This window comes from Lathyrus oleraceus, chromosome 1, assembly GCF_024323335.1.
Source record: "Lathyrus oleraceus cultivar Zhongwan6 chromosome 1, CAAS_Psat_ZW6_1.0, whole genome shotgun sequence".
Taxonomy (NCBI): domain Eukaryota; kingdom Viridiplantae; phylum Streptophyta; class Magnoliopsida; order Fabales; family Fabaceae; genus Lathyrus; species Lathyrus oleraceus.
This window is the reverse complement of record NC_066579.1, coordinates 445,776,749-445,787,686: the sequence shown is the minus strand read 5'-3', so window position 1 is coordinate 445,787,686 and position 10,938 is coordinate 445,776,749. Positions and strand designations below refer to the sequence as shown.

The window sequence follows — 10,938 nt, the reverse complement described above, 5'->3', positions numbered from 1 at the left end:
TATACCATCCTTCCTTTTTCTTCTCAATGATTATAAAAATTGTGTGGTGAATTGAGTTGAGGTTCATTGCACGGAAGCCGATTATTCACACAAGGAGCTCTACAATGTTGCCTAAATAATCAGGAAGGGAAAATTCTACACCATCCTTCCTTTTTCTCTTATAGGAGAACTAAACTCAATTCAAGTAATTATTGTGTTTTAGTATGAAGGATAAATGTTTGGACATAGAGCTCTACAATATTGTCCAACCATTCGGAGAAGGAGAAGTCTACACCATCATTCCTTTTTCATCCATCTTGTTTGTAAAGAATGGGATAATATGTAGATAAAATTGATTAAGAAAACACACTCGATGTTGATCGAGGTTTGATGCTCGTGGAAAAAATGATTGAAGTGGATTGAAAATAGTTTTGAATCGATAGTGCAAAGTGATGAAATCTTTTGAAACTAACTTGATGTTGATCAAATGTTTGAATCTTATCTTGAAAGATTGATTTTTTATGCATATTTATGTCTTGTTTAATAATCAAAGGCCTTCCTTCATACAAGATTACATAAGTCATGCAAAGACTTACAATCAAATATGGCATGTGATCATTCAATTAACAAGTATCACAGAAGGCATACAAGCATCCACACTCAAACACAAATCAAACCATCAAGGATCCAATGAGTCACACAAACAAACAAACAAGGATCAATTAAACATCCAATGATCAAGGCCAATTCTAAGACTAATATGAGCTCTTTTTTTAAACTTTCTAGAAAATCAAGAGAAAAACCTAAACCATATATCTAAATAAATATAGAATTTCATTTTTTAGGAAAATGGAAATAGATAAAATAAAAAAAATGAATATTCTATATTTTATTACTTAAAAAAATGAGTTATATCAAAAGATTTTTTAAAAAAGTATTGTTAAAAAAGAAATAAAATTAAAAAGAAAAGACTACTCATCCTTTTGTTAATACTTGAAAAACACTTATTTGTATTAATTAAAAAAAAAAAAAGCAAAGGACTAGGGGGAGGTTCGCTAAGAGACAGGGGTGTGAGGCCTAACATGAAACCAAAGGAGAGAAAGCCCACCAGAAGCAGGGTCCTGGGTCATAGAACCCGATTTGGGTATTGAAAACTGACCCAACTCAGAACACACAAAAATGAAGAATCGGTACAAACCCTAAATCATTTCTTCATCCCCTTCCTCTCACCGAACTCTCTTTCTCTCTCACCCTGTTGAAATCGTTCGAAACCACCTCTGTTTTTACTATAGCCATACTATCAAACTGATTTCCATGAACAACATAAAAACGAGTTTAAAAAAATCATCAACACCAACTCTCAACTTTCGGAATGTTCATAAACACAAACCCTAAAAATCAAATGAAATCTAACAAACTCCAACGATAATCAACAAGTTGCAAGAACACGACAATCCAAACATCAAGGGCATATGAGCAACATGCACCAAACAAAGGCATACACAACATAAACCCTTAACCCCAATAATTCCCCAAACCCTTGATTCTCTTTCATTTTTCGATATTATAACAAGTACAACAATGGCAGAAAAAAATGGACTCAAATGAAGAAGACGAAGCAAAAAACAACTACCGAGTAACGTGTGAAAATATTCTATAAGTAGGTTTCCTCGATTTCTTTTTCTGCAATGGGTTTTACCTCCCTCTTCTCGATTTGTGTCGTTGTTTTGTTGTTATAGTGAGGGGTCAAGCTTGGGTTTATACAGAGCTTCAATTTAAAGCTCTGGTTACCTTTGATTATAGATTTGTGTTAAGTTGTAGGAGGTATATGGCGATTGGGTTATCATATTTTACTATAAAATCTTGGGTTAGAATATATTTTTTTGTTTTTTAATCTAAAAAGAAATAAATTTTACCTTGGTTTTTAGTAATAACCAAGGTAAAATATTTTATTGGAATATATTTTATTGAGGTAGAATATAAGTGTGTTTTTTCACCATCCTTAAACAAATTTTTTTCGTTCATTTAATGACTATTAACTTCAAGACACTGCTACTAGTGATCCTCGTGAAACCTAAGAGTCTCATTATAAAAGTATTATGAATATTAGTGAGTCCACAAGAAACTCAAATATTATGAAACACTATATGTTTAATTAAAGCACTGTATCAATGTGGTAAATTGTAAGATCAGAAAAAATTTAGGTTTTTAACATGTGATTGGTGGTGATAGATTGCACATGCAGAAAATTATTTGGGGTTCAAGGTTTATGTTCTTATATAATCATATAACTGAATATTTATTTTATTTATCTAACTTTTTTTTTCTTTTATATTAGAAACAAATGAATGCAAAATACATAGATAATAATAATACACTACATAGATAATATATTGCATCCAACAGTTGCACTTCACCAACATTTGTTCTTCACCGATGACGATGAAGAACAATATTTTTACTTTAATATTATGTGTAAACAATGTAATATTCTATGTAAACAATGTAGTTTGTAAACAAATTAATTTATAAATATTCAGTGTAAATAATGTAATGAGTATTTAATCTCTCTCTCTCTATATATATATATATATATATATATATATATATATATATATATATATATATATATATATATATATATATATATATATATATATACACCACGTGAATTTGAACCCACAAGCATTCCATTAATTCATAATCGTTCGGTTCAGTTGAAGCATTCAAGTCAAAGTTGAGAAAACTATGTCCAAGGTTGTCACTTTTCTTCCAAATAAAATCCAAGTGAAGAGTCTTAATCCTGTCCCGAATCGGTTCCAAGGCTCTGAGAGTAACATCTACATCAAGGTTGACACAAGAAGCAACCTTGACATCAATCAATCTTACGAAGCAAGCAAGTCACGGTTTTCAACTCTTTTTTCAGTAACAAGCTTGCATCCTTGAATCTCATACCTTGCTAACTGGGAACACCCTCGATCAATCTTAATCAACCCCATGTCGTCAAGGTCACCACAACAGCTAACAGGCAAGGATTGAAGCTCGTGGAAAAGTGCAATTTCGTCAAGCGTTGACCCAATGGCGAAACAAATCCCTTGAAACTGACCCAAATTCACTATCTTTAGATTAGGGCACTTGGAACTAGAGGTGTCAATTTAAGGGGCCAGGGCCTAATTTTTAAGGCCCCAAAAATATAAGGGGCCCAAAATTTTAAAAATAAATGAGCCCTAAAATATATGGGGCCCCTAAAATAAAGGCCCATAAAATTCAATTGAGGGCTTAAGGCCCCATCATATTTTAAAATTGATTTTTTTAAGAAAAATTTGTTTTGTTTTTAAAGAAAAAATTATTATTTTTTTATTTTCATGAAAAAAAAATTCAAAAAAAATCGACTTTTTTAATTTCATAAAAAGTCGATTTTGTTTCAAATAAAACTAAATTTTTTATTTAAAAAAAAAAATCGATTTCAGTTTTCCGGAAAAAATCGATATTTTTTTTTATTTTCGGGAAAAATCGTTTTTTTTTTCTTCGAAAAAAGCCATTTTTAAAAAAAACACATTTTTTTTATTATTTTTGAAAATATGGACTTCTTTTATTTATAAAAAAATGACATTTCCTGTTTCGAAAAAAATTCGATTTTTTTTTGGAATTTTTTTTTTATTTTTGAAAAAAATCAACTTGTTTATTTCAAAAAAAAATATTTTTTTAAAAAAACATATCGCCTTTATCATATTAAAAAGAAATCATTTTTTTTTGAAAAAATCAACTTTTTCCTATTTTTGAAAAAAATAATTTTTTTTTTCAGAAATATCACTTTTTCAGAAAAAATAAAAAATTTAAATATTTTAAAAAAAATCGACATGTTGTTTTTTTTTTGAAAAAAAATTAATGTTTTTGTTGAAAAAATCAACTTTTTTTTTATTTTTGAAAATAATTTTTACTTTTTTTTAAGAAAAAAATTAATTTTATAATTTTTTTTATTATTTTTAAAATATATATTTTAAAAAATAAATTATATTTTGAGCCCCTCACTTAGGCCCCTTAAAAACCAAAAATAAGATGGGGCTTAAAAATAAGGGGCCAAAAAATTATTGATTTAGTAGGGAGCCTAAAAAAATTGGGCCAAATAGGGGGCCTAATTGTTGGGGCTTTATCATTTAGGGTTTTTTTGACACTTCTACTTGGAACTTAACATATCAAAAGTAAAACTACTATGACTGGCATTTTTACAAACATCTAAAACTAGTTCTTCCAAAAGGGGAATCCCGGAGAACAACGCTAGAAGCGTGGCGCGACTTACACTAGCATCCTTTCCACACCCTTCCTCTCTATGATTTGAAAGCAACGACGTATCCGCCATGTGAAGAAGCGAGAGCTTGGGAAAATTGGAAGCGATGAACAACATCGTTTCATCGCCTATAAATCTTATGTATCTCGGATCAAAAGTCTAAGCCATGAGAAGGGGCTCCAGGTTAAGTGATGGATTCGATTTGGTTAGACTTGAATCCTTATGTGAACGATGTTATTAGGAGATTCAAACGGCGGAAAACGACAACGTTTGCTGCTAGAACCGATGGGAAATCCTCCGACCAGTGGTAGAAAGAAGATAATCCAGCAAGGTTAGCGATCAACACCGCAAGAACAAGGCAGCAAAGTTGGACCCTAGCTATAAACCTAGCGGACGCTGGTGCCATCGGACAAGAGGAGATGAAGCGTTTGAGGGTCACGCATGTAGACAGTGAGTGAAGTCACACGCGGGAAAGCATTGCAAAGACGTTGAGCTAGAAGCGGAGAATCAACAATGAGTTGTAGAGATGAATTGGGGATAGTTTGGTAACTATGCATACTGATTTACACATGTGAAAATTATCTAAAATAAAAAAGTCATATATGTCAATGACACATCAACTTTTAAGATAACCGGGTTTAATGAGAGGGAAAAAGAAAAAAATCTTGAAAGGTTAAGGAGAAATTTTTGAAAATCATCCAAAGCATGGAGAAAAGAGATATCAACCATACTTTTTATAAAACATATATCAAATTTGAAACTGTAATTATATTTTACCAATATATATTTATTTGTATTATATCATCTTCTATAATATGCAACAAATATTAATATGATGTAAATATTAAATAATTCTTCTAAAACAATAAATATATACTAAAAATAATATTACTAAATATCAAACAAACTTAATATAAATTTTAATTTTTTAATATTATTAATTTACTCAAAAGAGATTTAAACTTAGAAATAAATATAGTAAAAAAATTATGGTAGCATTGAATTTCCTTAATTTTGATATAACTTCATCTATGTATTTACTAACATTTTTATTTTTATAAATAATTATTTACTGTCTTATTTATCTAAGTTTTACATATAATAAATAATTAAGAAATATATTGGTGAAACAATAACAACAAATTCTATATTAAACGTATTAAGCTAAATTATAACTTTGGTTTGCCAATTTTATCTATTTTAAATTCAAACAGTTTTAGTTCTTTTTTCACATTTTTTTTATTATAGAAAATCGATGAAATTTTTTGATTTTTAATTTATATTTTTATCTATAAAGTTACACAATAGATTTATATGATTATTTGACATGTTTCACAATAAACTTGTAAGTATAAAAAACCAATTTCGTGAATCAGACAAAATAAAAAACCGAAACTATAATTAAACCATTAAATTATAAAATATGATAGTTAAAAAAGAACTGAAAAATTAGCTTCCACTATCATTATTCTCTTTATTTATTTTAATTGTTAAGTCTCTAAAAATTCAAATAATTATATTTTATAATTAAAGAGAATAATGAGTTTGCAAATAGGAAGCCAGGATCTGAACCGAGTTTCCTTGTAATTTAGCAACCACTCTAAGCATGGATGGTTGATTTCTTGCAATCTATGAGGTGTGGTTAAGTCTATGATTTTCTATGCAACGTTTGTTGACCTAGTATATGTTCTACGCACGGTCGCGCTCTAAGCAGATTCGGGAGACATATCTAGACAAGGGGCCCAAAACAAAAGGGGGGCGCTCAAACTAGTGCAAGGGTGATTCGGGAAGGACAAAGAACCAATTGTGTGCCACTTGCCCCGCCCCCCATGATCTCTTTAAATTATACCACTACACATTCTCTCAAGCACATGGCTTGTAAAGGCCGAAGTGTTTTTACCCCTGACTTATCTTCGGACCTTTGTGAAGAGCCTTGTTGAGGCTTTGCTCCTACTTTTAGGTCTTGAATGATCTTTTTGGATGATACTTAGTTGAGTCTCTCAGACGAGACTTAGTTGAGTACCTCATGCGTCTTTACAGATGTCAGTCTATGTGGCACATGTCAATTGAAAAGTATTGAAGCGTCTGTAGGAAGGAAAGCGTGCAAGCATTTAATGCCAACGATGGTAATTTAACCTTGGGATGTCCAATTGTCCCTTTTTGCCGTGGCACATGTTGAAACGTGTGAAATCTTTCACATCCAATTTTAAACCTATAGACCTTTAATAACCCATAGTTTCCTCCCATATTTAAAAAGATGAGAACCAACTTTTTTCCTTTTTTTTCATGAACTTCCTTGTTTAGAGTTTGTAAATTGTTCCTTCTACCTTGGGTAAAGTAACTTCTACCTCTCCATGATCTCAAGTTCAAATTCTACGCATGTACTCCAATTTCTTCCTTTCTTTTTATAGTGATTATTAGGGATAGATGGGGATAGAAACCTGGTTGAACCCTCTACTCGTGATGAGCATATATCCCTATGGAACTATTGTTATTGGAATGCTAGGTGTCCCAATGAGAGTGTTGATTGTAAATTAGTATAACTAGAAATGTTTGGAAACTGTGAGAGTTCTATTAATTTTGAGAGCAATAATAGTGGTGAAAGTGATAATGACTCCTCTTTTCCTTCTATTTTCTTAGGAAACATAACGATTATGGCTATTCCTGACCCTGAGCCCAAAGATGAGGGAAGTTTGGTCTGTTTACACCACCGACAACCATATAGATTCCTTTGGCAACAACTTATTTTTCTCCTTCTGGCGATGAAAAATATGTTGTTCTAGAGGCGTGGTCTATGGAAGAGAGGGCCAATATGGCCGCTTCTGATGCCTCTTCTACTTCTTCCTTTTAATTTTATCTGTCTACCATCTGCGAGATTGAAATTCATCTTATCTTTCTTCCTTTGGCGTGGTGGTTCTCACGATGCTCAACATGGCTCATTGCCAAATCATGCCTAATGGATGGAGCTTGATCAAGGCATTTAAGATCATATGCTGGCGGTTAGGGGTTTTCCCAACCACATAAATGTTTTTCTCTTTTTTATTTACTAAGGCATTTGTGCCTTGAGGTTGGGTAACCCTGACTGGTCTCCCTGAGAGACCTTTAATTAAACCTCACTTAAACCTCTTTAAAGGTTAGAGGGAGAAATTTGTGCGAATTAGGGGGAAAAGATGGCTCATTCATAGTTATCACCGGGGAAGATGACATCTCTAGATTTTCCCTCACCTGGACTAATAACCCTGTGATGATCAATGGGTACGACTACACTTGCCTCATTGATTATGAGGCTAAGGTGGTGTGGAAATTGTATGGTTTTAAGGTCATGGAGTCTCGTACCGTGATCATCTTGAATAAGGGGAATAAGGAACCCTTAGAAAAATATATAAGTAAGTTTTAATGATGTTGCACTTTATTATCATTGATATAACTTATGTTAATCACTTCTCTTCGCCTTTGTTGTAGAGAAGATTTCTAACATTTCACAAGAGGAGATGAGGGAGCACCTCACCATGCAAAAAGCTCAGTTTGTGGGCCCAACAAATTTTTTGGGTCACCTATAAGGTATGATCTAGAGGAAGGTCAAGAGCCAACTTTAGGGTGAGGCCTCGACTGGGCCTCTAAATCCAAAGGCCCTAAAGCGGGAGGCAAAATCTTATCATAATGCTAAGGAGACTCAAGTAACCATTGCGGGCAAGCCCACATCTCCTCCTAAGAGAGCCCCACCAATTGAAAACTTTATGTGGAGTGATGACACCTTTGATAATATCAAGCTCACTGACACCCACCTTCCTTTACTCGAAGATTTCCAAGTAGACTACAAGTTTGTCTCCAACCATCCTTCCTCTAAGTGGTATAACCTCAAGGAGGTCCATCTACTAAGGGTCCTCCTCATTGAGTGAATTGACAGGGAGAAGTGTGCCAAGTTAGATAAGGAGTAGAAGGCAAAACTCTCAGAATACAAAGAAGATTCATCCAAAGGGCGAACTCTAATTGAGACTCTACAAGTAGAGAACACGACCCTGTAGGTAAAACTTTAGAGGCGGATTCCAAGTCCAAGGAGTTTGTTAACAAAGAGATGGAATTGCGGGAATTCCTGGCAAGGACCCTCAATACTCAAAAAAAGCTGGAGGACAGGGTATATGTGCTAAAGGACGATTTTAAAGAAATCTCAGATATCTACTTTAAGAGTTCTAAGGAGTAGATAAGCTTTCTTTATCTTAGGACGGACTTTAGCCTTATGGACATGTTCAAGATTGTTTGTGATGTCCAATTGGTAGATATCTCAGACATCTCTCAACCATCAAGCCCCATTGCCTTGTCTGCCCTAAATATTAAAGTTGAGCATGAGGGTGATAAGGTGGTGGATGATGTCAGCCTGGTGGTGGCCTCTACCGAGGACGCTTCTGAAGAGGGTCAATGATTTGTAGACTCATTCTCTTTCTCCCCTTTATTTGTTACCTCCCCTGGTAATTAACCTAGAGGGTTTTTTTGTGCGTAATGTTAAACATTGCTTTGAAGGGATTCCTTATATTATTTTTGCTATGATCCATGACTAAAATCTACTATTTGGGACCACTTATTTCATCATAGGGCGTCGTGGGTTTCACATGTGGACCAACACTTGTCTTGTCTTTTAAGGGGGGGATTGCTACATGGGGAGCCATTTTTAATATCCCTAAGAGACGACAATGATTCATGCATGTTTAATTGCCCTAAGAGGAGTCAAGGACTACCACATAGGGACCCGAAATTTTTAATAGCCTTAAAAGGAGGGAAGAACTCCCACATAGGGATCTAGCATGTTTAATATCCTTAAGAGGCAGAAAGGACTCCCACATAGATATCCAACATGTTTAATAACCTTAAGAGCCGACAAGGACTCCCACATAGGGATCCAATATGTTTAATAGCCTTAAAAGGTGGAAAGAACTCCTACATAAGGATCCAACATATTTAATAGTCTTAAGAGGCGACAAAGGCTCTCGCATAGGAATCCATCATGTTTAATTTCCTTAAGAGGCGGTCTTGACCGTGTTCCTTTTCTATTTGAAATCTGCAAGTAAACTGGAAATAATTTAATAGTTGTATAATTAAAGGAAAAGCCTCATTAAAAACCGTGCATTAGTTTAACAATGTCAAAAAAGAGTGCCCCTACTAAAACATTATTATCCTTACAAACATGGTCAATATTATAACTCTCCTAAAACAAATAAATATTAAACAAACTAAAATAAATGAGACCCTTCACCCCAATGATCATCTCTCCTTTCCTACAGAATTGGAAATCTATTCATCAGAATTAGTGACGATTTCCTAAACAGAAACTTTCTCTAGTGGTTTTATCTCTATCTTCGTACTCACAGTGCTTACGTATACTGTTCTCACCCTTTTTTAATTTAATCTTTACACATGGCATTTTCTGGCAATCTTTTGATTTCCTTGGATAACACCTACCTTCCCATCTTGGAGCGGGTACTTCACGCATATATATATATATATATATATATATATATATATATATATATATATATATATATATATATATATATATATATATATATATATATATATATATATATATATATATATATATATATATATATATATATATATATATATAAGATGGATAGGGAGGCTTATGACCGGTTAAAGCACACCACCTTATGATTATATTATACGATGAGGGTGCATCAATGGCCAAATATCTTACCTTGAGCTTCTTGGTGTTTTCACCCATTCCAAAGGTAATCTTTAGCGCTATGTAGCCCTTCACTTTTACTGATTTACCTAAGAAACCCACCAACGATCCCTAGAAGGATTTTAGATTCTCTACATTCAGACGAAGCCTCTCAAATGCATACCAATAAAGGATGTCTGTGGAGCTTCCTTGGTCGATAAAAATATTTTGATCTCCTAATCCTTGCATCGTACAAAGATAACCATGAGATCATCGTTGTGAGGGTGATTTATAATTGTATCCTTCAAAGCTTTTAATTTTCATGCCATAGAGTTGGTGGGTGAGCCATCTATAGTCATGACCTGGCGAGCTTGCTCCCTACGGGCAGGACTTGAAATCTCGCACTCAGTAAATCCCCCTGTGATGGTGTTGAGGGTATGGCGAACAGATCAGCCCTTGCCTCCTTTATTTGACGCCTTATCCTTCTTAGATCTAGGTTATTTGATGAATCTCATCCCGCGATTAGACTCTCCCAATCCTCTGGGGGATGACTTTGATATATTTCTTCAGATAACCTTCTTAGACGTGGCGCTATATCTCTTTTTTGAGTTAGTAACAATCCTCTATTTGATGTCCATTGACCTTATGAAATTTGCACCAACTATGAGGATTAAAACCCATGACAACCGTCTTTGGAGTTGACGGTTGGGGGATATTATGTATATGCAGAACCTCTCACTATATCTCCTCCTAGCGTACATTTAAGGGGTAAAACTTTAGGTGGACTTTCCACTTGAATGCAACTTTGTCTCTCATGGGAGACATGTACTGGTTCCTTTGTGAGTCATCTGTGTTAGGAGTGGGCTCCTTTGCATCACAAATTTTCTTCTATGCGTTACTTTCCTCGCCTTTGATATAACATTCTAATTGTGTCACTACTTCAGACAAGGACAAATTCGGCCTTTGTGCGAGAAACTCATTGATGTGTTTGGCC

At 33.8% G+C, this 10,938-nt stretch overlaps 1 pseudogene; it reads right to left on the bottom strand.

The window, feature by feature from the left end:
- Window positions 1-1,034: 1,034 nt before the first annotated feature.
- On the bottom strand, window positions 1,035-4,824 carry LOC127115224 (F-box/LRR-repeat MAX2 homolog A-like; annotated as a pseudogene).
- Window positions 4,825-10,938: the final 6,114 nt, after the last annotated feature.